This window comes from Odocoileus virginianus, chromosome 26 (assembly GCF_023699985.2).
Source record: "Odocoileus virginianus isolate 20LAN1187 ecotype Illinois chromosome 26, Ovbor_1.2, whole genome shotgun sequence".
Lineage (NCBI taxonomy): Eukaryota > Metazoa > Chordata > Mammalia > Artiodactyla > Cervidae > Odocoileus > Odocoileus virginianus.
In genome coordinates this window covers 20,711,160-20,731,827 of record NC_069699.1, presented here as the reverse complement: position 1 = coordinate 20,731,827, position 20,668 = coordinate 20,711,160, and the positions used below count along the sequence as shown (strand labels likewise).

The 20,668-nt window shown below is 45.0% G+C and overlaps 1 long non-coding RNA gene across 1 annotated transcript in view; it reads right to left on the bottom strand.

Moving 5' to 3' along the window:
- Nucleotides 1–1,881: 1,881 nt before the first annotated feature.
- The window catches only part of LOC139031297 (uncharacterized), an 83,439-nt gene continuing 64,652 nt past the window's right edge, over nt 1,882–20,668 (bottom strand). The window contains exon 4 of the long non-coding RNA XR_011483782.1: nt 1,882–1,999. This is a non-coding gene — a long non-coding RNA (uncharacterized lncRNA). The remainder of the gene's footprint in view (nt 2,000–20,668) is intronic.

Here is a 20,668-nt window from a genome sequence, read left to right as displayed (position 1 = left end):
CGGCCGCCGGGGGAGGGCCGGTGCAGCGCCGCTGTGGCTGCGCCCCGGGCCATAGCTCCCCCTGGCGGCGCCCGCGGGGAGGACAGCGCACTGGCCTGCTGGGAAAGGCACGGCCGGCAGCGGGGCCGGCCCCCGGGACTCAGCGCCGTGTCCGCTGCGCTTCGTACAGAGCCCTCGCCTGTTCCCCTCCCCGGAAGGACATTTTACACAGAGGGAAACAGGTTCAGGTTCTTTAGTCTCCACCTTGCTCTTGACAGGGAAGATGGGAAGCAAATAGAAACCCATTTATACAGGCTTAGCTCCAATCCTTAAAATAAAAACTGTATACATGAAGACTGGGGAAGTGCATCAGTTATTCCGAAGACAGCTGGGTCATACCCGAGTGTCTTTACAACAATCAAAAGTAGTTTTCATATATATATTTTCCAAAATTAATAAGCATTGGTCTGAAACAAATACTAGAAATGATAAGAGAACAGAGAAAGGCCTGTGATTGGCAAGTAAGATTGTCAATGTACAATACCTTACTCGTTATTGCTTCAACTCAAACGAGTCATTGTGTTACAAGAAAAATGAAAAATGGGGTTTTCCTAGTAACAAGCAAAGGGAAGAGCGAAAGGCAAAACAGGCCTGTAAGAGTTAAGCAATGCTAGCTTCACTTTAACTTTTACTATTCACAGTGCAGGTACCTAGACTTGTCCTTCACGAAAGAATTCCACAATCCCTCTCTGACTCTGTGTGAATCATATACTCCACCGAGTCACCTGGCCTTCTTCTTTTTTTAATTGGAGTGTAGCTGCTTTACAATGTTGTGTTACTTTCTGCTGTACAAGGAAGTAAATTAGCTATATCCGCCCACACTCCCCTGTAGCATTCTTCATTTCAGAAAGTTCACAGGCAATAAACCCGGAGCCCACCAGACCCAGTTACCTAGCTGCCTGATGCCACTTGTGGCCATTTTGAACTTCTGCAGAAGAACTGCAACGCCTTTGCTTTGACCCTGCTCCCTTACCCCAGACCGCGAGCCCTGCCTGTAAGACTTCTCCCTGTTCCTCAGGGAGGGGGGCACAGCTTCAGAGGAGCTGGCCTGTGCTGTTCCATCTCTGCCTGGCAAAGAAATAAAGCTACTTTTCCTTGTTCCTCCAAAACTCTTGTCAGCATTGGTGCACAGAGGGCTGTTTGGATGAGTGACAAAAGCTTTATTAGTGTCTTTTCACTCTTTTCAGTGAATGCAATAGAATACCTAAACATGCTGGGGAGAAGGGTGAGAGGAAGAAACAGCATTGCTCTGAAGAAAATAATGAATCAAATAGTTTAAAATATGTTTGTTCCAAAAGTTTGCTCGCTGAAAAGCTGAGAATCTCCTTGGGAGAGAGGTTGATGGATCCTTTCAGTGTCATTCTGCCTTCTGTCCCCGAACCACTACTTTGTGACCTTGATCAATTCTTTCATGGCTTCTGGCCATAAAACATGACTAGTTTATCCATTTGCCAAACGAGAGTAGGCCAAGCAGTGTCTCAGGTTTGTTCTAGCTAATAATGGCTGCAGTATTGATGATAGCATTGCTTTTTATGATTATATATAACCATTTCAGGTTATAGATTAATAAGTTACATAGGATATACTATCATGATAGGTTATTGAAAGTAAGATGGTCACTCTAGAAAGGTGGAAGATGAGAGAAAGGAAAATGCAAGAGAGAATGATGGAACTATGAGAGAAAGGTGTGTGTGTGGGGGTGGGTGGGTGGGTGGGTGTGAGGGGGGAGGAGGGGGGGAGAGGGTGATTGCAAGTCACATATATGTACATTATCAGTCTTGGTTTATAGAATTTTGTAATTCTATGGTCTACAGAATTGCAAAGAACTGTGCTTACCTCCAACAGAAGTTTCTTTACACAGCAAACATCTGGCTCCTAAACAAGGAAGCTCTGACCTTCCCGGGTCCTGCCCAGAGGTGGCACCAGCACTGTGCCCTGCACCCTGGGTCAACCAAGAATCCTGTGGGGAAGGGAGGACAGCTGTGAGCCTGGAGGGGTCAGCAGACGCGGCTGGAAAAGCACTCGCGCCTCTTTCTTCTTTTGTGCTCGGCCCCGGGTCAGCGACGCTGCCATCTGTGCACCTTTCACTCCCCATTTGCCTGCTTCCCCTCGCCTCCATGCACACTCACCATCTGCTCCTGCATTCATTTCATCCTTCCCTACCCCCACCGCCCCAAGTCTACCCAGCCATCCATAGCTATGTCTTTCAATAGGGGTAACAACAAATGACCACTGAACAAAAACATCTCAGCAAGCAGGTTTCTTGGATTAAGCCCTGGTTATTAAAACCAAAAAGGAAAACATGATCATTCACCATTTATTTTTAATTGGGTAACTTTATCCTGAAGCGAGCCATCACACAGAGTAGCTCACATTTCTTCTTGCTTCTGTGAAATGTGTTCATTGATAAGAAGCTCGGCAAACCAGTGGGAAAGGAAACGTATAGCTTTGTCTTATAAGATAAACTTATAAGATCTTTGTCTTGTAGTTCATGAGCAAACTGTCCAACTTAAGTTTTTCATAAAATTAAACTTTTCTTAAGATCAAATTTGTCTCTAGCAATGATGTGATGAGTTGCCAAATAATTGAGATTATTTTAAAATGTTTTGTTCATATTCTTGTTTTATAATTAAAATTTACATTCAGTGTGTGTGAAATTTTTTTTTGGACTCTTAATGTAAGGTGGACATTTCTGTCATTTTACATTGTTTCTTACTGAGATTTTATATATAAATTATAAAATGTTTCCAAAAAAAAAAAAAAAAGAATTACCTTTAATAGGATAAAACTGAGGCTGATATTAGATAAGCGAAAATACAAATAAAAAAAGTCCCCACTGTACTTTTAATTTCTGGTGTCTATACACTACATTAGTAGAAAGGGATATACAGACTTGGAAGACAACTTTTTTGGCTCCTTTCTGCTTTTTTTTAAATCATTTGCATATACTGTATATTGTTAATATGTTAAAGAAAGCTACTACCTTGGTCTAAGCAGTCCATTATCTGTCACCTGGATTACTACAGTAGCTTGAATAATGGTTTTTTGACCTCCCCTACTGGTCTGCACAGTTCATCCTCAGCGAAGCAGCCAAGTGAGCCCCTTCGAGCAGAAGTCAGACATGTGACAGCCTGCTCGGAACCGCGCCTTCATTCCCCATCTCCCGGTAAGCCGCTTCCGCCCAGTGACCTCCGGCGCCCCTCCAGGCTCTCCTCTGCTCTGGCCTGTGTTACGGCCAAGCAGGGGACCACTCCCATCACAGGGCCGTTGCTCTTAGCCCTTCCCTTTTCCTGGAATGCTCTTTCCTCCTGGAGATCCACGACTTGCTCCCTTACATCCTCCAGGTCTTTGATGAAATGTCCCTCCTTAGGGAGTCTTTCCCAGATCATCCAACATCTAACTGCACCCCACCTCTAGCCTCACTACCCTCTATGCGCCTCCTCTGTTTTATCTATTTTTTCCCGAGGATTGGTCAACTTCTCAAACACTGTGAAGCTTACTTTTTAAAACGACCCTCCTCCCCGGGCTTCCCTGGCGGCTCAGTAGTAAAGACTCCACCTGCCAACGCAGGCCACGCGGGGCACATGGCTCACCGGGGAGACCCCGCGTGCCTCGGAGCAGTGGCCGTGCCCGAGAGCCCAGGCGCTGCGGCTGCTGAAGCCCACGTGCCCGAGAGCCCGTGCTCTGCAACGAGAGAGGTCACCTCAGTGAGAAGCCCGTGCCCTCCCACTCGAGAGTGGCCCCCACTCGGCACAACTAGAGAAAGCTCACACAGCAACGAAGACCCAGCACAGCCAAAATAAATGAATACGTAAAATTATTTAAAAAAAAAATCCTCCTCACTGCAGGAGCATAAACTCAGTGGGAGAGGTCAGAGATCTGTGCCTCTCTTGTCTACTCCTGTGTCCCCAAAGCCTGACACCTAGTAAGTGCTCAAAAAAATGTTTACAGAGTGAATGAATGAATGGCACCTTTAATGGAAGACACTGTTGACTGATCCAGCACCATTCCTCTCTTCTTCCCAACTAAGAACTCTCCTGTGGTTTGGGGCGATGGTGTGCCCAGCCCCGTGGGATCATGTCCGCTCCCAGACTGTCTTGCCCCAGTCCCCTCGCCCATGATCTTCTGCAGCTCGTGGCAGTCAGGAGACACAACTCTGGCTGATGCAATGTAGAGAAAGTCGTCCTGGCAGCCAGGGAGAACGGTGAGAAGGGAAAGGTGTTCCTACATGATTAAAGAAAACTATTTCATTCCTATAAACTCCTGCAGGGATGAAGATTAAGGTCCATGTTGATTTGCCCAATAAAATGAGCCAAGCAAGTACAAACACCTAAGAGATTTTAAAGAGAATCATGAACTTCAGAAAAAGCACAGCTAGATTTACTTGCAGGCATATTCTGTTGTCATTTTTAATTGAAGGGATAAGGACGTCCCTGGTGGCCCAGTGGACAGGCATCTGCCTGCCAATGCAGGGAACACAGGTTCAACTCCTGGTGCAGGAAGATCCCACGTGCCACAGGGCAACTAAGCCTCTTCACCACAGTGAGGAGTCGTCCCTGCTCACCGCTGTTAGAGAAACCCTGTGGTCAGCGACACAGACCTCGTACAACCAAAAAATCTCAAAAAATTAATAATTAAAAAAATTAAATTCACCGATAAATAAAAAAAAAATGTAGGGAGGAATCCATTACTTTTGGAACTGCGTAAATCTTCCAATTCCTTACCTTTTATGCAAAAGCACATGTAAAGTGACAGGTTTACCTCACCCCCAGAGGCCTTTTGAGTGTTCTTGTATGACAGTTCCCTCTCCCGTTCTTAAGACAGAGGTCAAAAACTGGTGAACCCCAAGTGAGAATTCTATGGATGTGTCTGGTCTTTGTGGTATTTGGAGCTTTTGAATGAACTGGCACATGCAGTTATCGATTTCCTTTGAAAAATGGGAAGATCTGGCAACTGTAGCTTAGATTCATGCAAGGAAACACCTGTCTTAAACCAAAACTGGCAGCTGCCCTTTTACATGTGGTAGCCCATCTAAATGCAGGGAACAGGGGTTCGATCCCTGGTCCAGGAAGATACTGCATGCTGCAGGGCAACTAAGAGATCCTGCAGACCCACCAGAGACCCCAGCCTGCCAGTATAGTACCTGGCAGAATCCGTCAGCACTGTGTTTGCAACCTGATGTGTGAGCATCTACAGGGAGAGTGACCACCCTGACCGGCCAGGACAGCCACGGTGGGAGTCCAGTGAACCAGGGCACCCACCGCCCCATTCCACTCCCCGAAGTGTGGGAGTCTGTAAACGAATCAATGGTCCAGAGGAGATTGGAGCATCGTGCTGGGCCTACACAGTCTTCAACAACCCCTGTGGAGGATTCATATTCATGTTCAGCTGCCTTTGAAAAGGGCTGAAATTAGGGATCTTGAATCCTTTGTAGCTCTGTGATTCATTCTTAAAGGGCATCGTTTTCATGAGTTTTTGGTTTTTTTTTTTAAGCTATTCTAGTTGTGCTGTGAGTAACTTAAGAAAAACAAAAAGTTTGGAATTAAAACCCTGGTAATTCTCATGTTCCTAATTTCCATTAACCACAAAGAGTTTGCAAAATTGTCCAAGCAGAGAGATCTTTTTTCACTTGAGGAGGACTCTTGAGTATCAGGGGGAGAAATACTCAATCCTGCTATGCAGCTCTTCCTTCCTTCTCTTTCGGGTGCTGGGTCTAGCAACCACTGTCACAGGATGTGCAGTTGGGCATGTATGATCCTGTAAATCCCAGAGTTAACAGGGAATGAAAGATGGATCCTGTCTGCTTTATGCAGACCGAGAGGGGAGGGAGCGGGCATAAAATCAGATGGAGTAAGGATATTTCATGGCTCCTTCAAAATGTTGACAATTTTATTAACTACTCACTTTCATATTTCAGTAATATGGTGAATAATCTGGGATTCAAAGAAACGCCTTTGTATACATCTTTCACTGCTATGGCAGTATTTCCAGGGACACCAGAGCCTATTCAAGTCTCAAGCATGTTGGATTATTCGCAAAAATGATTATGGGTGATGATAGTCGGAGCTGCATTCACTGAGACTGCCTTCCATCCCATCCATCTCTGACTTGACAGGCAAAGGAGGGGTGATTTTGCAAGACAGTAAAACGTGGGGCAATTTATGGTTTTAAACTTGTTTACTGTTTGCACGACTCATCCAGGAGCCTTCCCCACTGCAGCGTGCTGTTTCTACCTCAGTTAAAGGCGCCTGGAGCATCGGGGGAGATGAACGCAAGCAAGGAGCACGGAGTCCTAGGTTCTGGTCATCGCCCTGTTTCCAGCTGCCATCTAGACTGGGTCATTTCAGCATCTTCTCCCTTGGTCTTCTATTCTTGGCCTTGCCTGTTGGAGGGGTAACAGCCAGGGTGTGTGAAGTTTGGCCGTTCAAACAAAATCTCAGTGGTTTCACATAAGCGTGCTTCTGGCCCCAGTCAGGCCTGTCCTGGGTCTGGTGCTTCTCCGAGATGGACCCCCGGCCTGGTCTGCTTCTGTCTTGTGGCCCCTCTTTCTCTTGTACAGGTCGACAATCCCTGACTGCCGTGGCAGCGAAAAACACTTGCAGAATGAGCACCGCCTCTCAAATGCTCCTGCCTGCCGGTGACACCTGCCCCCGCCACATACAGTTCACTGGCAAAGTGAATCCACCTGTGACTTCAAAACACTCTGTCCTTTGGTTGCGTTAGGAACATCAGCCACACGATGGAACTAAATCAGAGTTTTTCATGTATGTCTGTAGATGTGTGTATGCGTGTTTGTATGTGCTTAGTCGTTGAGTCATGTCCTACTCTCTCCAGACCCATGAACGGTAGCCCACCAGGCTTTTCTGTCCAAAGGATTTTCTAGGCAAGAATACTGGTGTGGGTTGCCATTTCCTTTTCCAGGGGATCTTCCTGACCCAGGGATCGAACCTGAGTCTCCTGCGTCTCCTGCATTGGCACCAATGCTGTCACCTGGGAAGCCTGTGTCTGCGTGTATGAATGTACATATGTCTACAAACATGCAAACATACATACACATAGTCAGAAATATACACATATATATGTTTCAGAATACTTTGCCCAGATGCATGAATAAATAAATATAACAAATGAAAACGGGACACTTGGAGCTTATGCTTTTAGCTCTCATCATTCGTCTACACTTTAGGGGAACTGTGGTTTGGCAATCCCTGGACAGTTCTAAAACACTGTGATGTGACCCAAAGCCAGGAATCAACTAACTCCATAAGCTACCAGCTCAGAAATAAGAGATCAGAACAATGACCAAAGCAGATGTAATGACAATAGAGTATCTCATAGCATCTGTACTATGTGAGAAAGTCAAGCAATTCATGAGGGACATGAAAAGAGACGAAAAACCGATCAAATGAGGATCTGGATAAATATGATTTCAACAGTGTGGAGACGATCCAGGTCCCCAAATTCTAGTAAATAAATTCTTAGCTGCCACTGAATTCAGTTTATCATTCACATCAAAAAGCAGCGAAAAATTTGGGTGTTAATTGGGAAATATATGTCATATAAAGCTATTAATGGATGCACAAGAAATGTGAACCTCAATGAAAGAAAAACAGAATGGTGGATAAAAGAATCTAATAATGTGTTCGGTAGAGAAACTTAATAACTGGAAAGCCAAGTAGACAGTAAAAGGCTAAGATGATTTGTAAGCCAGGACCAGAGCTGAGAACAGAACTTGAAAGTGTTCAGAGACTAGAAGCATTCTAAGACTCCAGACTCTGAATTACTTGTCTTTCTTCAAACTCAGATTAACAAACATTTTCACTGCATGTCTGCTGTGTGCAAGGTGATGTTACAGGAACCAGGGAAACTGACAGTACAAGAAAACACACGGGAGTGCCTGTCCTCGGGGAGCTTAGTCCTACCAGGAGCAGAAGGATAATGAGCCACTTAAGAGAGACAAAAAGATGACTGCAATGTAACATCTGCTCTTGGCTGTGCTCTAGTTTGAAGGCCGAGGTGGGAGAACAAGGACATAAACAGTCTGAACAAAGTACCCAGTGCAGTGGCCACGGTACACATTCTTTTTCATGTAAACAATGATGGTTGTGGAAGGAGGGGACACATTTCAGCAAGCACTGAAGGGATGTATCACTGTCCTTCACAAAAATCACTTATAGGGGTGTCCCTGGGGGTACAGTGAATAGGAATCTGCCTGCCGTTGCGGGAAACACGGGTTCAATCCCTGCTGGGGGAAGATCTCACATGCCTCGGAGCAACTAAGCCCAGAATCCGCAACGACTGAGCCCTCGATGTACAGTGACTGCGGCCTACGTGCCCTGGAGCCTGCGCTCTGAACGAGAGAAGCCACTACCGTGAGAAGCCCGCGCACTGGAGAGGAAGCCCAGACTCACTGCAGCTAGAGAGAGTCCGCGCACAGCACTGAAGACCCAGCACAGCCATAACTGATAAATACATTTTTGAAAATTACTTATGGACTTAACATTAGCCATCCGAAAGCTTAATCAAAACTAAGGACCCAAGAAGAGGATGGAGTCATACACTGGGCTTGAGAATCCCTGCTATCCAAACAGAGACACACACAGCCCCTCTGAGTGGACCAGAGCTTGGATCCAGGAACTGCACTCTTGAGATGGCTGATGCTTTGTTATGAGTTTCCCATGCGCCTGGGCTTCCTGGCAGCCAGACAGAGCACATCCTCTAAGTCAGAGGACCTAGTTCTCGTTCTTTCACTCGCTGACCAGAAAGCACATATTAAATGCTTACTCTGAGCCCAGCTGATACGCATGCTTTGCGCATATCCTTTCACTGAATTTACAGCAATCTTGAGAGGTAGGTGCTATCATCTCTATTTTTTATGATCACAAGTCACTTTCTCTCTGTGAAGGGGGAGGGTCAAGGCTGATTTCCTGGGTCTTAATGAGCTTTCATTTTCTATCACTCTGTGAATTCAGATCTTAGTTCACAGTATGGACCTCCACCTTCGTCCTATCTTCTGGGACCCTGTCCTTCCACTGCCTGGATATACCTCCAGGTTCCTCCTTTTCATGTAGTTTAGAGCACTATTCTTGCTTCTTTAGACACGGCCCAGCTTCCCTGAGGCAGATTCTCTACTCTTTGAGCCACCAGGGGAGCCCAAGACAGAGGACCCGGAGAAGCGCATCTAAGGGGCGGGGAGGTGAGGCCTGGGTACTGGTTTCTCGCATCTAAGGGGCGGGGAGGTGAGGCCTGGGTACTGGTTTCTTGGGAGCAGTGCTTCTTAGGGTGTGGCCTCGAGTCCACTGTAGGCGGCAGGGGTTTTCCTGGACGGCTTGTACATGTATCCAAGGGTCAAAGTCTTTTCTTTGGAGACAGCAGACACAAACCCATAGATTTTCATTTTGCTAGCAACTAGGACTATTTAAAAACACAGTTTAAAAATAAGGGTAACTAAAGCTAAAATAGCAGCCCATTAGTAGACTTTGCGCAAGGCTTTAACTTTATATTCCATCAAGAAGTCTGGCAACCACCCTGCGCCTTGGCAGCACTGCAAAACCTCTACTGAGAATGTGCGTGCAGGAGATGCAGGGGTTCCCAGGACTTTCCTGGGATGAAGTCCATGTTACATGGACAGCATCTGTGCTGTCTTAGTCGGTTTTGGTCCTAGATTGTTGCTCCTACTGATGCATGAATTAATGTAGTTGAGGAATTATGTTGGGATTTGCCTTTACTGATCATTATGTTGGCTGACTGAAGCATTTTCAGAGATTTTATTGTTACTGTGTTCACCCTAAGTTTTAGCCATCTTGAGGGTCTTTTGTTCTAGAAAGCCTGAACACATAGAATGGAGAGAGGTAGGACTTTTACACTGCTGTAAGGAGTCAAGATCTAAAAAGTCAGAAAGCCACTGGTGTACAATCCAGCCCGACATCTCCTGTGCTTTGTCACACGGCTGTTATCCTGTGGGCAGGTGTCTCCTTGTGTTGGCCAAGGTGCTTGAGCAGCAAAGTGATGGAGTTCCTTTAACTTTATGTCAGGTCTGTCTCTGGAAAAGCCGAGCATGTTGGGATCAGCCAGACCCCCAGCAAACACTCTCGCTGTGCCAGGCTTGGGCTTAGAAGAACGGAGTGGTGAAGCTCTTATTATTCTGAAACACTCAAGCATAAATTCTGCTGATGTCAGTTTGGCCCAATGCCTCGGGTGGTGATGTAATCGATGAATACAAAAAGCAAAACTCTTTTCCTGCAACAGTATTTCCTACCTCACTCGGCTCAAGTGTCCCTAAATCCAAAAATCTTTCCTGATCTCGCCAAGCAACTATGGCATTTGCCACTTTATTTTGAAATTTTGTGTTTATTTGTCCCTTGGTCTGTGGAGTGTCTGCTGAGGACAGGGGCCATGCCTCACTCACGTCTGTGTGCCCCATGCTGGGATGGGGCTGATCAACAACTGCTGGACTGGATTCAACTTGAAAAAGAACGTAACAGACAGAAAAGTCCAGCCTCTGTCTATCTAGTCATAGTCTATCCTGTGAGAGGGATGGCTCACAGAGAGACCCCAATGCAGTTTGCAGCAACATGGATGGACCCAGAGATTATTATACTAAACCAAGTCAGCCAGACAGAGAAACACCACGTGATTGTCGCTTATATGTAGAATCTAAAAAGATAAGAATCAAATGAGCTTATTTACAAAACGGAAAGACTCACAGACACAGAAAACAAACTTATGGTTACACCAAAGGGGAAGGGGGAGAGGGATAAATTAGAGGAGTTCAGGACTAACATACATACACTAGTGTATAAAAACAGCCAGCCAACAAGCACCTATTATACAGCACAAGAGACTCCACTCAATACTCTGAATGACCTAAAAGGGAAAACAATCCGAAATAACTGGATGCATCTATATATATAGATATACACACACACATACACACATATATATGAAAGTGTTCCTTGCTTAGTCGTAGCCAACTCTCTGCAGCCCCACAGTCTGTAGGCCACCAGTCTCCTCTGTCCATGGAATTTTCCAGGCAAAAATGCTGGAGTGGTAGCCATTCCCTTCTCCAGGGGATCTTCCTGACCCAGGGATCAAACCTGGGTCTCCTGCAGTGTAGGCAGATTCTTTACTGTCTGAGCCTCCAGGGAAGGTGTGTGTGTGTGTGTGTGTATGTGTGTATATGTGTGTGTGTGTGTGTGTGTGTGTGTGTGTGTGTGTGTGTATTCCCTAGAGGAGGAAATGGCAACCCACTCTAGTACTCTTGCCTGGAAAATTCCATGGACAGAGGAGCCTGGCAAGCCACAGTACATGGGGCTTCAGAGTCAGATATGACTCAGCAACTAAACCCCCACTGTATATATCTGAATTACTTTGCTATACACTGAGAGCAACTAAACCGCCACTGTATATATCTGAATTACTTTGCTATACACTGAAATTAATACAACAACTATCCTTCAATATTTTAAAAAGAGTATTGGCCTCCAGACCCCAAGTCAGGACAAAGGAAAGGGGTAAACTCAAGTTTGGTTACAAAGCCTACACAGCATGGAAGTAGCAGAGTTGGAAATTCAAACCCAGGCCAGTTCGTTTCCAGAAAGAACTTAGTCACTGCAGCTGAAGGCAGGGTGAGGCATTATCTGCCCAAAGCTGAGGCGTGTCATCTGGGAGAACGGGCAGAGTAGAAAAGGAGGCTGGTGTGGTGGAAGCCTTGGCAAATATAAGGGGCATTTAGTCCTGAGAAATAGGAGGCAAGCAAAGAGACTGAGCTGGGGATGGGGCATAGGCTGGGTACCATAATGGTCCTTCAAAGATGTCCACACCCAGTCTGTGGGACTTATGAGTATATTACATTATGTGGCAACAGAGACTTTGCAGATGTCTTAAACTAAGAGTCTTGAGATGGAGAATCACCTGAGCCTCTTTGGGGAACTCAATATGATCATCAAGGGTCCTCATAAGAGGGATGCAGGAGGGTTGGAATCAGAGGAGATGTGATGTGCCAGCCAGTGAACTCAGGGGCTTCTAGAAGCTGCAAAAGGAAAGGAAACAGTCTCCCCAGAGCCTCCAGAAGGATCGCAGTCCTTCCACCACCTTGCTTTTAGCTCACTAGGACTGATTTTGAACATCTGACCTTCAGAAGAGTAAGGCAATAAATCTGTATCCTTGAAGGCACCGAGTTTGTGGCGGTCCATCGCAGTGAGGAGAGGAAACCAGTGCAGGGGGGACTGCTGATGAGTCAGACCTGAGGGCAGGCTGCACAGAGAGACACCTTGAGGACCAGGCTGAGAAGGTCCTCCTTCCCCAGCGCCAGCTGTCCTGCCATCAGGTTTGCCCTTGCCCCCAGCATCCAGCTGCCAGGGGAGGGTCAGGTGGCGTGGGGAGGGGAGGGGACCTTGAGACACTGCTTAGGTGGCTGGGAGTGACTGCACAGTGCCTGAGAGTCAGAGGCTGTCCAGGGAGTCCTAGCTACCCCCTAATTCCACAAGACTGCGGCACAGGTTCACATTTTAAAAGAAGTCAGATTTTTAGCACACCCTACACTTCGTCTCAGAATAAATAAACAAGTTCTCATAGTTTTTCCAAACCTAGAGCTGATCAGCATGTAGAGGCAGAGTCCAAGGTAAAGAAAGTGCCTTCGCTTGGGCTGCAGGTACTTCAACTGCATTCAAACAATCATGTACAGCCAAGGAACACACCAGAGAGTTTTCCTATTGGTTATAGCTTTGGGAGCAGCTTGGGTCTAGGTTCCAAGTCTAGGAAAGACAAAGAAAGACTGTTGTCACCCAGTTACCATCTGTGAAGGTACAGAAATCAAAGCACCAGTCAGTGAAAGTAATTTCAAACACATCAATAGAATGTGTGGTTTTTCACCACAGAGACAAGGATGCCTGAAAATACCAGCTAAAAAAAGATACTTTTAAAAAAATAAAGAAGGAAAGATATTGATGCCATCTGCCATATTTTTATGAGCTAATATGACCAGAAAATATTGATGACTATAAAAGTTCCCTGAAGTCACGACACCTGCTATTAATTTTCATGTCTCATTTACCATAATTCTGTATAGTATTACAGTCAATCCCCTTTATTTGGGGATTTGAATATGAAGATAAAAATGAGTTAGATGGATCTGAATTACATACTTATTCTACTTGGCATCTCCTGGCTGTATGACCTCGGGCAGATGACTTCAACTCTCTTGCCTTTATGGTCTCACCTTTTCAGTGGGAGCAGTGAGAGTTCTCACCAAGCGGCTGTTGTGAGACGAGGTGTGAGGATCAGAACTGTCCTCTCTGGAACGAAATATGAGGCGGAAGGAAAACACCACGGTCTCGCAGAGGCGCAGCTGCGATGTAGCACAGGTGGCGCTTTATGCAAGTGGGCATGCGTAAGTACGCCCTTAGGTCAGCCCCTCGAACTCCTAAAGGTCAGCTGCTCTGAACTCCTGCTCATCTCAAGCCGAGGTCCAAGCCCCTTGTCGGTTGTGCCTCCCACACTCTTTGCCTTCACGCTCTCTTGACAAGTGTTAAGCTCCTCTAGGGCTTCTGTGGTGACCCAGCTGGTAAAGAACCTGCCTGCAATGTGGGAGACCCGGGTTCGATCCCTGGGTTGGGAAGACCCCCTGGAGGCGGGCATGGCTACCCACTCCAGTATTCTTGCCTGGAGAAGGCCCATGGACAGAGCCTGGCGGGCTGCAGTCCAAGGGGTCGCGAAGAGTCGGACACGACTGAGCAACCTTCACCGTCTTAGCTCTGACCTCACTCTTTTCCCGTTTGGGATGATGGCACCGAACAGGAAAACCCGGCTCTGCTTGACAGGCGCCAATAGGGGGCGCTAGCGGGACCCTGCGAGGCTGGAAGAGGAGGTGTTAAGCCTTCGGGCGGCTTCCAGTCCCTAAGGCAAGAAGCACTTCGTTGCAGCAGGGTGTTTGTTCTCACACCAGCAATCAGATCTAGCACGGAGCTTTCCCAGCACTCCCGAGAGCAGCCTTATCGCCCCTTCTCAGAGACCCAGCACCAGCTGGCTGAGTCTCCTCCTCAGAGACCCAAACTCCTGCCCAGCAGGCTGGGCGAAGGCCCCTTCTCTGGGCCTCTGAGTTTAACAGCGTCAACATTTCCCTTCTTCCCTCCAGTCCCTGGAGGCCGGTCGCGGTAACTGTTGCCTGCAGCTGCTATTCCAGGAGGCCTCAGTGTTTTCTTCTGGCCTCATATTTAGTCACAGAGACGACAGTTCTGTATGTACTGATAATTCTTTGTGTTAAACTCTCTCCTTCCTGGTCTGTTTCCTGACCAGACCCCAAGAGAAGCACTCTGGTGGGGTCTTTTGTAAGAAATTGTTACTTTGAATATAATCCAACTTATCAAGGAACTTGCAAAAATTAAAAAAAAAAAAAACAGTTAAAAGAAAAATAAGCAAAATATTTGAACACGTACTTCACCAAAGCAAGACCACCAAATTTGAGAATGTCTTCAACTTTCTTAGTAACTTAGGAAAATGCAAATTAAAACTCTAAGATATTCACTAGACTGATTAATATTAAGTATACTGAAAATAGCAAATCTTGATGAGAATATGGAACATGGGGACTCTCCAACCCTATAGGTAGGGATTTAAACTGGTTCCAGTCACTTTTGTAAACTGTTGAAAGGGCTTCCATAATGGTCACACGGGTGACCCAGCTGTTATGTCATAGCGACAGTCCTAGTAGAGATGCATGCCTAAGATTAAAGACCTAAATGCAGGACTGGATGCTATAAAACTCTTAGAAGAAAACATAGGAAAAACACTCTTTGATATAAATCACAGCAAGAACATTTTTGATCCATCTCCTACAGTAATGACAATAAAAACAAAAACAAATGGGACCTAATTAAACTTAAAAGCAAAGGAAATCATAAACAAGATGAAAAGATAACCTTCAGAATAGGAGAAAGTATTTGCAAATGAATCAACAGATGAAGGATTAATATCCAAAATACACAAACAGCTCACGAAGCTTAATTAAAAAAAAATAAAATAAAACACACAAACAATCCAATCACAAAATGGGAAGAAGACCCAAACAGACATTTTTTCCCAAGAAGCCATACAAATGGCCAAGAGGCACATGAAAAGATGCTCAACATCACTAATTATTAGAGAAATGCAAATCCAAAGTACAATGAGGTATGACCTCACACCATTCAGAATAGCCATCATCAAAAAATTTACAAACCACACATGCAGGAGAGGGTATGGAGAAAAGGAAACCCTCTTGCACTGCTGGTGGGAATGGAAATGGTACAGCTGCTGTGAAAAACAATATGGAGATTACTTAAAAATCTAAACATAGAACTACATACGGCCCAGCAATCCCACTACTGGACACAGACCCTAAGAAAAGCATAATTCAAAAAGATACACCTACCCCAGTGTTCCCTGCAGCACTATTTATAATAGCCTGAACATGGAAAAAACCTAAGGGTCCATCGACAGATGAGTGGATAAAGAAGATCTAATACATATATCAATGGACTGTAACTCGGCTATAAAAAGGACTGAAACTGGGTTATTTGTAGAGATGTGCGTGGACCTAGAGTCTGCCATACAGAGTGAAGTAAGTCAGAAAGAGAAAAACAAGTATCGAATGTTAATGCACGTATGTAGAATCAAGAAAAATGGTACAGATGAACCGAGTTCCAGGGCAAGAACAGACATGCCAACAGAGAACGGACACACGGGCATAGCAGGGGAAGGGGAGGGTGGGATGAATCGGGAGGTTAGGTTTGACACAAATACACTGCCATGTGTAAAACAGTTATTTCAGATAGTGCAAACGTGCTGCAGAGAGCAGCGCTCAGCCTGATGCTCGCTGATGGCCTGGAGGGATGGGTGGTGGGGGTATGAAGGAGGTCCAGCAGGCAGGGGATGTGTGTATACTTATCGCTGACTCACTTCATTGAACAGCAAAAACTCACACAATACTGTAAAGCAATTACACTCCAATAAAAAAGGAATGTTCATAGAAATGTTTTTGGTGATAATTCCCACCTGAAATCAACAGAAATATCCTCCAACCATAGAATGGATAAAGACACTCAGGTCTACTTATACAGGGTGATATCACACAGTAACAGATGATAAACTAGAGCTACAATACATAGAACATGAATAAATCCAATCCACTTCAATTAAAGATTAAAATATTTACAGCCTGAAGTTTCCCATTTATACCAGATATTTATTTTGAAAAATCACCAGCTTATCAATTACTACATGCTCCCTTGCTTTAGAGCCTCATCTCTAGATTGGGTTTCTTGGAATCCTCTGAAAATCTAGAAGGCAGAACATAGCTGTTATAACCATTGGTTATGGTGCCAGATATTGTCTACTATGAGAAAAACTATTTCAAGGCAGAGCTTTACTTGCTTTTTGAATCTCCAGGACTGAGTACACTGTCTGACTCAAGCAAGTGCTCAGGAAATATCTCCTGAATGGATCCTGGGGGATTTTTGCCCAGAATGTCTCATTACTGTTTTCGCTACTCCAATATAGTACCTTGCATTGGGAAGGCATCCAAACATATTTACTGAGTGTCTAAACTGAATTTTAAAATACAATTATATTTGTTAAAACCACATGATGCCTCACTGGAAAATTAATTTCAAATTCTTTTGAACTATTTGTGAATTGTCATCAATTTCCTAGGTAACGTCCATCACCATCCAAATACCTTTTCTGCTTTGTTGTGCTTTTTCATTCCTGAAGATTTTAGATACCCAAGAAGCTACTTTTGATTTTCTATTTTCTAGAAGTTGTGACTTGATATTACAGAGGTGATATGCTATGATAAAAATATTAGTGGCCCGTCAAGTTCAACCACAGACCAGCTGGTTGATTCTGGACAGTCCTGTGAACGCCACTTGCCCTTAAGCTGAAAGTATTAGTAGCTCAGTCATATGCGACTCTTTGCAACCCCATGGACTGCAGCCCACCAGGCTCCTTTGTCTGTGGGGATTCTCCAGGCAAGAATACTGGAATAGGTAGGCATTCCCTTCTCCAGGGGATCTTCCTGACCCAGGGATCGAACTCAGGTCTCCTACATTGCAGGCAGATTCTTTATCATCTGAGCCAAAAATGAAGAGGCTGGAATTCTTAAGGACAGAAAATATGTGCTCTGCCAGTGACTCTTCTTTCTTCCCACCCATGGTAGACATTGCTAATCAATCATATTACACTCATCTATTGAGTCTAAGTAACGAAAAAATTCTTCTCAGCATGGCACACCAGAGGCATACCAATTGACTCTAGTTGGCAACTAGACAAAACTTAGTTATTAACCCTCTACTGAATGACATAAAGTTCCATTGACTCCCAAACTTCTATAGTTCCATGATCTATAAAAAGTTATATTCTCTGCAGTGACTCCAAGGCACTGCATAGTTTTAAAGTGCATTCAGAACTATCACAGAAAGATTACATTTTATTACTCACAGTTTCCAAGTTAAGAGTATTTTATTGTGTTATCAATCTTTGCAAATGGAGAATCCAGGTCCAGGGCTCACTGAACATGACTCTTCTCACATATGCATTGGATTTCTAAGATGAGATCCGAAACTGGCACAGGGACACCTATCAAGTATCAAAATAGAAAGCAGATACTCCAAATCTGAAACCCCCTGGCCCCTTAAGCATTAACAGTAAAGTGAATTCTCCTAAAATGGTAGCACTTGACAGGTAAGCAATTTGTGTGCCTCTTCATTAAAGCATGAATTTAGAGAAATCAGGAATAATGATCTCAGCAATCTGAGCAGAGGCCTGAGGTCTGAAATATTAGAATATTACCTTCCAATTAGGTTTCACATCAAGTCCCAGGTTACCTAATGGCTCTGGATGGATATCTTTATCTACTGCTCAGCATATTAAGCTGAGTGTTGGGGTAACCGCTGGATAACACTCCTGTCCGCATGGTGCTACTTGGATGAGAGGAGTATGAGGACTCTGTGGTTTTCCCAAACACTGTGCTGATTAGAGCAAGAGATCACTGGCCAGAATGAGTGCTTCTGTCCCAATCTCCCTCAAGAAGCTGTGTCCTCAGCTTCTTGGACATCTAGAAGTGGAATGTCTTTTATTAATTCACCAAGGAGTTGGGATTGCGAGTCTGTTTTTTTCCCCTCTAGCAGAGTACATGAATTCTGACCCTAAGAGGCACAGTTTTCAGGCTGACAGGGTAATACATGGGCTGAAACTAAAAACACTTTTCGTGATGCTTCAAGGGTCTTCACTCACAGCAAAGCACCATAAGTTCCAGTGAGCAGAGGGCACGAGCAAGTGCCTGGGGGTGGATGAATGGAGCTGAAATGCTGCCTCTGCCTCCAGGATGCAGCCCCTAACCTCTGGGGCCTATTTCTATGATTCTAGGGGTAAACTACCTCTAACATTCTCAATGGTGACCACCATGTTAAGGGATCAAACAAACTAGTGATGATATCCACATTTTCCAGATAGTTTAGGACAAAGTGTACTGTAGACCATGTTAAAGCAGAGATTCTATTTATTATTTGGAGACGTGTTGGCCTGCTGTGTGCCAGTTCATATATGCCATCTACCTTCCCTTCCATTGGTGCCTCCTCAAATTGGGGTCAGTTTCCCAGTTTGGGAAGCCGGACCTCAGAAGGTGCTGCGCCCACTGATTTGCAAGCTACTTCACAGCTCTGTAAGTCAGAAGTCCCACTCGGTCTGACTGGGCTGAGATCGAAGCCAGAGGAACATCGGCAGGGCCGCAGTCCTCCCCGGCAACGCGGATTCTAAGATACCACGATGGAAGTTTACTTTTCAACCCTGCTTTCTTCTCAATGATGGGAACTTCTTTTTTCTTCTCAATGATGAGGACTTTCTCCTGTAGCAGAAAGGACTTCAGGTTTCGTTTGGGGACAGTTCCTGTTCCGTGCAGTGTCAGTTTAGTTACCTGCAGAATGAAGGCGGCGGCCTGGGAGATGGACAGTCCCCTCCTGCTCTGTGATTTCACGGCTATCTGGATGCTGCTTTTGATTCTAGGTTTCTCACACCAGATCAATTACCTTTATGCTCCAGAGTTACACGGCAGATGCTACTTGCCTCTGAAGGTTCTTTCACTATTTTCACTGAGTATAAACCCGTGCAACTGGCTGAGCATCAGTGGCATTTGTTATGAACTATATAGTGTGTTTTTAGACCATCCAATAGTTTTCCTAGAGTTGCTGAAAAATTACTCTGGCTGAATATATGTGTGTATTTATATACATAAATAAGGCAGCTTAAATGGTACAAATGTATCACTTTACAGTTCTGTAAGTCCTGCTCGGTCTGACTGGGCTGAAATCGAGGCCAGAGGAACATTGGCAGGGTCGCAGCCCTCCCTGGACACTTCAGAGAAGACTCTTTGGTCACCTCTCCCAGCTTGTGAAGGCAGCATTGCTCCCTGGCTCCTGGTCCCCTTCCTCCATCTTCAAACCACCAATAACCTCTCTGACCCTCTTTCCATCATCACAGTCAGGAACTGTTCTCTGATTTGAGGACCAATGAGTAGACCAAGCCCACCTACATGATCCCTGCTAACCTCCCCACCTCAAAGTCCTTAATCTAATAACATTTGCAAAATCCTTTCTATCCACATAAGGTAGCACATTCACAGGTTAGGGATCAAACACAAACATCTTTGGTGGGGGGCACTGTTCTGCCTCCCTCAAGATATTTAAGGGAGGCCTTCAGGAAAGTCTTATTTTTTTTTTTTTTTTTTTTTTGCTGCCAAGGATGAGGCATTGGGGTTGGGGGTTAAATCTAAACCCTCAAAGTGATATTAAAAAACACATACAGCCTACAGGAGATCATTTGGTTAAATATCTCACTTTACTGACGAAGAAACTGAAGCCCAGACAGGGGTGTGACTTGCTCAAAGTCACAGGATTGCAGAGGACGGGCTGCCAGTGGGGTCCAGCCCTCCTGGGGTACAAAGCCAACCCTCTTTGTACCACTCCACATGGCCCTTCTGGATTCACACTGCAAAGAAGCATTTTAAAATAAAAATAAAACCACTGATGAGAAGCTTTGTTCTACTTGGAAGAAGAGTTTTGAATGAGAAGAGGAATTTGTTAAAAAGTTTGTAATGAAATGTCAAGATGGTTTGCCATTTTACAAAAATATCATTTTTAATCCCAAGTGACAAAACTACTCTGTTGCTAAAGAGAGATGATATTTAAATAAAGGTCAAATAAAATAAGGGGGCGAATACAACACATGATGTATCAGAATATTTAGGATAAATTCAGAGAATCTGTGGGGACCTTGGCAATTTTACCCTTCTCTTTTCTACTCTTGTTCACCCTGTCTTTAAATTCCTGAATCTATGTAATCTTTCAGCATTCCATCCAGCATTCCGCCCACCCACCCAGCCACTATTCCCACCTACAAACTGTCCATTGCATACCAACCATGGGAGAAAAAAAGAGCCAATCAGAGCACATCCCCTCCCCTAAATACAACCAAGACTTCACCCCTATGGTGGTTAATCTCTGCACCCCATTTTCCTTTGCAAGCTTCTTGATTTCTCAGTAAAGTGAAAAATCCCCCTAGAAGAATCTCTGGGAACCCACAAGATTGCTGTCTAAAT